Raw genomic sequence first — 6000 nt, forward strand, 5'->3', positions numbered from 1 at the left:
TGACATATTGGAACTCACCTGAGCATTAAATCCATATAATCTGTGAGTGCATATTTGTTTGTGCTGTATTTTGGTACATATCTGCTTTGCATGAAAGCATAATCACTGTACCAGTTATATTGTGAAAATATTGTTGAATTCTAGGCATGGCCCAAGGGGGCAGTAATCCAGCCTGCTAAGGATTGTTTGTAAAGGTTGAGGTCAGCCCTGTGCTAATTGACCTGGTTGTTTAGGTGCCGCTCAACCCGTTAAGTGAGCCTTAATGTAATCCTTGTGTGGGTGTGCCAAGGCGAGGACGTAGGCAGGATTGACTGAACCCGATATCATATTCAATGTCACTTTTACATTTCTTACATTATATTCTGCTGTGTGCTTGATTTAATTTCCTTGCTAAATATACTGCGTATCTAATAGACACAGAATTACATTGAGTTGATAAATACTGAAATCGCATTGTATGCTTTAAATATTGGTAAATATTTAATATCTACAATTTCATATATACTTAGACTGCCCCTAGGTTGTGTAATACTATTGCTAGATTGATTGACCCAGAAAGGAATTTTTAAATACCAATTCACCCCCCTCTTGGGATTACACAAAAGTTAACAACATCAACCGTTCCTTCATGGGTTACCTCTAGTTTTATTCCATATTCATTTAGCTGATTTACATGTCATGACCCTATTGAATGAATTTACATCAAGTGCACAATATAAAGCATTCATAGCACTTGAATTTACTTGCAACATCTTATGGTCATTGTCGGTCATCTCTTTTTCCTCTTTAGGTATTTCTTAGTTATCTATGTTTTTGGTAGGAATAAGGTCACCATGTGTGACAACTTTCCAATCCATGGTTTGCAAGTATATCCTCATTCGTTGTTTCAAATAAGTATAGTTAACTCCGCAAAAGAGAGGAGGTTTATATAAGGATTGACCATCAGCAAAGGGAGCTATGCCTAGCGATGAGTCCCTAAAATATATGATTTTAGATATTCATTTACCTGTGATTATCCTCATTTTATTATGTATTTACCTAAAGTTGTCATTGTTCAGAGCTATGTAAGGTTTGTTTGGCTTTTCAGGGTAAACAGGTTAAAACCATGGAGTTAGGAATTACAAGAAGCCAAGGAGGATTTGGAGGATTCAAAGCTCGAATTCAGACATTCAGCCAAGCTCTAGAGGTTTCAGATCATAAATGAACAAGAAGATGATGATCGACCATGTGGCGCGTCCAACGAACCACAGGGGCGACTTAGTTCTCCACTGCAAACTCCAAGGTTCAAACTAAGATCAAAATGCTGCAAGGTTCGACCAAGTGCTCGACCAAGTGACCTGCTGGGGTGACCACATTGAGATACTGAGACAAAACTGAAATTCAGAAGTACAGAGAGTCTCAACGAAGTGTTCAACCAAGAGACCTTCAGGGGTGACTATGTCGAGATACTGAGATTTCCTAAAGATCAAGATATTGCAAGTCTCGACCATTAGCTCAACCATCAAGACCTTAAGGCATGATGAAGTTGAAGACATTGAAGATTCAAATCCCCAACTTCCCACGAGTTTCAACTAGGGCGTGCACAATAATGACAGAGGAGCGACTTGGTCGACAGTGATGATCTTCTGCGCGAGATTTGCTGCAAACCTTTCTAATTTGTAAAAAAAACCTTGTAAACCCTAAAGCCTATAAGTATTCACTATGAACACAAGCTTTGGGTTCCTATTTGTCCTCTATTATGTGAGTGATAGACCTAGGAAGTCATTGAGAGCCAAGATAGAATAGGAGTAGAGTAGTTTTCGTTTGTGTATGGAGTGTCCGATGGCCTGTGACAACCAACGACATTCATGCAATAACTGTGTATATTAGGATATCCTCTTGTACTTCTGGCGTTAGTGACAAATGTTTGTAATGATAAAGGGATGTTGACTTTGATGTATTCCCAAGAGGGGGTGAGTGAATTGGAAATTTAAAACTTTTGCTTAGGTCAATTCAGATTCTTCAACTAGTATTGCACAAACCTAGGGTTTTTCTATTTAATCATAAACTCAATCAAATATTGAAATAATTAACCGCAAACATTCAAGTGCTAGAATTTAAAATGCGGAAGTTAAAAGTAGGCACAAGAAATGTTATCAGGGTTCGGCCAATACTGCTTACGTCCCTGCCTTAGCTCGCAAGCCTGATGATTACCACTATTGCTCACTTAATGGGTGGAGCGGCACTAGTTACAACCAGGTCAAATTACCAGGGCCGACCTCAACCTTTACAAGTTCTCCTTACGGGGCGGAGAAGGCCCTACTGATCCTTATGGGCTAAATCAACGCCCCCTCAGGCCTCGCCTGGAATACAACAGATGATAATAATATTTGTATACAATTCAAATGCTTCTACACAAGAAGACATGTACCACGATATGCTCAATACAGTTACAAATTGCACTTCCATATGATATGAAAGTATAAACTCAGTGAAGTTTAAATGTGACTACTCTCAAGATAATGTCAACGTTATCAAGCAATATGTGAGAGTGATGTGAGTTTATCTTTGTGTTAAAAATGTGTATTTCAATCACACGCAATGACCACAAAGAATTCAAGAATACACTCAAATATCTCTAGAGCAAATATTAAGTGTAAGATATATGAGATATTTGAAATTTAGCTTGTCTAAAAAAAATATTTCACAAAGCACAAGAACAAGTCTTTGAATGCTTGCAACAATAATGCAAGATTCACAAGCTCTAGAGTATATTCCCATTGAAGATTTATGAATGCTTGCAACAATAATGCAAGATTCACAAGCTCTAGAGTATATTCCCATTGAAGATTTATGAATTAAATCACAAGGGGACTCTCAAGCTCACTCTCAAAAAATCAACATTAAATAGATACAATGAGAGTGTGAGCTAATATGAACAATCTCAATAATACTCTTATCAAAGAATTTTAGCAAGGAGGATGAGTAAGAGATGGATTTTTGGCTTGTATATGAAAAATAAGGGTTTTGAAATTCAAAGAGTTTCGGCTAATGATTTTTTCTAATCCCCCCCATTAATCTTTCCAAATGAACTGATATATATATATAGACATTCATAAAAATATAACCATTGGGGGACATAGATGGAATTTTAGAAAAGATTAATGAAGGTTAATTAAAATTATCCTCGTTTTATCATAGTTAAAAAATTTCAACCCGAGAGTTTCGGTCGCCCGGACCATAGGTTTGGTCACCTGAACACTCACAACAAGAAAAGACAATTTTGAAGTTCGGGTGCTCGGTGAGAACTTCGGGTGGCTGAACCAAGGCGATTTCCAAACTGCTCGAGGTTTGGTCGCCCGGTCCTAAGTTTGGTCTACCGAACTTGAGGTTTCAGTCACCCGAGGTTAATTTGAACATAAAGTTTGGGCGCCCGGGGAAGGTGGAAAAGTCAGGGTCAGGGTTCAGTCGACCGTGGATGTTTAGTTCAAATTAGTTCAGTTGCCCGAGCCATATTCAACATATTGAATTTTCAACTGTTCGGTCGACTAAGGCATTTTTAATGCACACAGTTTGGTCACCTGAACCCCTTTCAAACTTAAGATTTTGGTCCTGTTTATGATTTAAAGTTCACCCTTGATTATATAGTTGATAGTGGGGATTATTCTAAGTATTTATGCAAGGACCTAGGGTCTATCTAAGGTCTTTTTACTTCGTCCCAAAAATCTGGTGTCGATCGACCGAAGGGTGATCCCTAAGGTGAATTTATAGTCATGTTGAGCTTATTCATATCATGCATGCAGATGCAAATATTATAGACCACAATATTACAGACCAAATAATGAAACAATATGCATTATACAAAATAAACACTAAGTCTTCTTCTTCTTTGCTCTTTTGAAACTTCCTAAAATATGCCAGGAGTATAGGCACTTTGCGTTCTTTCTGACTTCTATTTCCTTGCCTTATGTGTGTGTTTGAATTAAAGACCTGTTCAAGTACTAAGTGCACACGTAAGTAACTTGTGGTTTGTAATTATCAAAACTAGGGATCGAATTGAAAAAGTCAACAAGGGATGATCTTTTTACTCACACTTTCATTTATTGCTTTCAATTTACTGCTTTCTATTTACTTGTTGTGAGTTTGATGAAAGGTTGTCAATAAGGATAAGCACTGCTATGCATTTATCAGAGGGAAATAGTCCGCTACAAAATGGCATAGGTATTCGTTATTGTTGAGACAGGGTATACTCCAGTTCCTGACCGTACTCCAGACGGTTGGTGCACCCTTGCTACCCTGTGCCCTTGATCGCCCCTCTCCCGGTTTGGCTCACTCGGGTTAGTACTTTTATGGAAGTCTGGATGAGCATAGTTAGAAGCATGGTGTCTAGCGTCTGATTTGGACCATAGTATCTCTTTGTAGAAGTGGTGTAACTTAGAAATTTTCCTGCTTTACAGTAGTATAGATTTACTTGCTTTCTTTAATATGCTTTCTAGTAGCTGTTAGACAATCACCATTGCAAAAATATCATCTTTCACTTCTTTTTCATAACAAGGTTTTAGTAAACTAAATTAGAAGTTGTTTAATAACTGCGCTTCAAGTCTCCGTGGATCGATACCCGATTTACCCACTTTCTACTGAACTTGGGATAGTTAGGTTTTATAAATACTATTTTTGGTAGTTAAGGACGCAAGCCTTGGTGAGCCTTCCAAATTTTGGCGCCGTTGCCGGGGAGTTGGCTACGATTATAAGCCAACTTTCGCTTTAGAGTATTATTGCTTTGTTCTTTTGATTTGCTTTCCTTTTTTTTTTTTCACTTTATTTGTTAATTTCTATTTTATTTATTTTGATTCCTATTTTTGAAGTTTGAATCTATGTGCTTACACGTGTGTATGTTTGGTTTGCATTCTTTGGAACCCAAGATAATTCCCATAGATCTTGAGATTGAAAAATCTTGTAGATCCCTTAGGAAACCTATCTCTAATCTGGAGAAGGATGAGTCATCTGAACTGAAAGCAATGACCGAGGATAACCCCCTGGTTCGCGCAAAACAAATCCTAGAACCCCATGCCCCTCACCTACCTATGGTGGGAGAGCAACACCTTTGGCCTTTTAGGGACTACTTTTACCTAATGCATACACATCGCCATCTTGCATCCGGTTCCTAGATGTCCAGGTGGCACAATTTGAGATTAAGACTTCGATTATCTCGATGCTGCCTAACTTTCATGGGAACTCTACTGAAAATCATTATTAGCATCTAGATGAGTTCTTGGAAATTTGTTCCACCATCCGCATCCCTAATTTCAGTGATGATGCTCTCCGTCTTAGGCTTTTCCTATTCTCCCTGAAGGATAAGGCCAAATATTGGCCGACATCCTTAGAACCGAACTCGGTGACCAACTAAGCCACCATGCAACATGAATTCCTTAAAAAGTACTTTCCAATTGGGAAGACTAATCAGCTTTGGAGAGCCATCAAAAGTTTCTCACAGATGGATGGGGAACTTTTTTTTGACACTTGAGAGCACTTTAGGGACTTGCTCCGTAAATGTCCACATCACCAGGTCCCCAAGTGGCAATTAGTCCAAACTTTCTATAAAGGGTTGGCTGAGAGAGATAGGTTTATGGTGGATGCATCGTGCAGATACACTTTCCTCACTAAGCACAAGAACAAGGCCTAGATTCTCTTTGAAAATCTGGCAGAAAATTCTCAGCAGTACTTGGCTGCAACTCGTAGACTACCTAATACATCAAACTCTAAACAAAAGGGAGTTTACGAGTTGGCCACAAACTAGAACCTTGCCTCTACTCTGCATGTTATAGCTAAAAAGTTAGATCAATGCTTGTCCCTAGGACCACAGACAACAACGTGTGCAGAGGTTTGTGCAATTTGCTCTGACCCTTCCCATACATGTTACAATTGCCCTTACGTGCATTCCTAGCTTGAGCTTGTGTAGGAGGAAGTAAAGGTCACACACAATTGGTACGATAATCAGTCCAACGACCCTTATTCGAATAC

The 6000-nt window shown here is 38.7% G+C and overlaps 1 non-coding gene across 1 annotated transcript; it reads right to left on the bottom strand.

The window, feature by feature from the left end:
• Positions 1–5441: 5441 nt before the first annotated feature.
• On the bottom strand, positions 5442–5547 carry LOC131154649 (small nucleolar RNA R71). The gene has a single exon (XR_009136565.1). It is a non-coding gene; the product is annotated as a small nucleolar RNA R71 (small nucleolar RNA).
• Between the last annotated feature and the right edge of the window lie 453 nt (positions 5548–6000).

This window comes from Malania oleifera, chromosome 4 (genome assembly GCF_029873635.1).
Source record: "Malania oleifera isolate guangnan ecotype guangnan chromosome 4, ASM2987363v1, whole genome shotgun sequence".
In the NCBI taxonomy this organism is placed as follows: Eukaryota; Viridiplantae; Streptophyta; class Magnoliopsida; order Santalales; family Ximeniaceae; genus Malania; species Malania oleifera.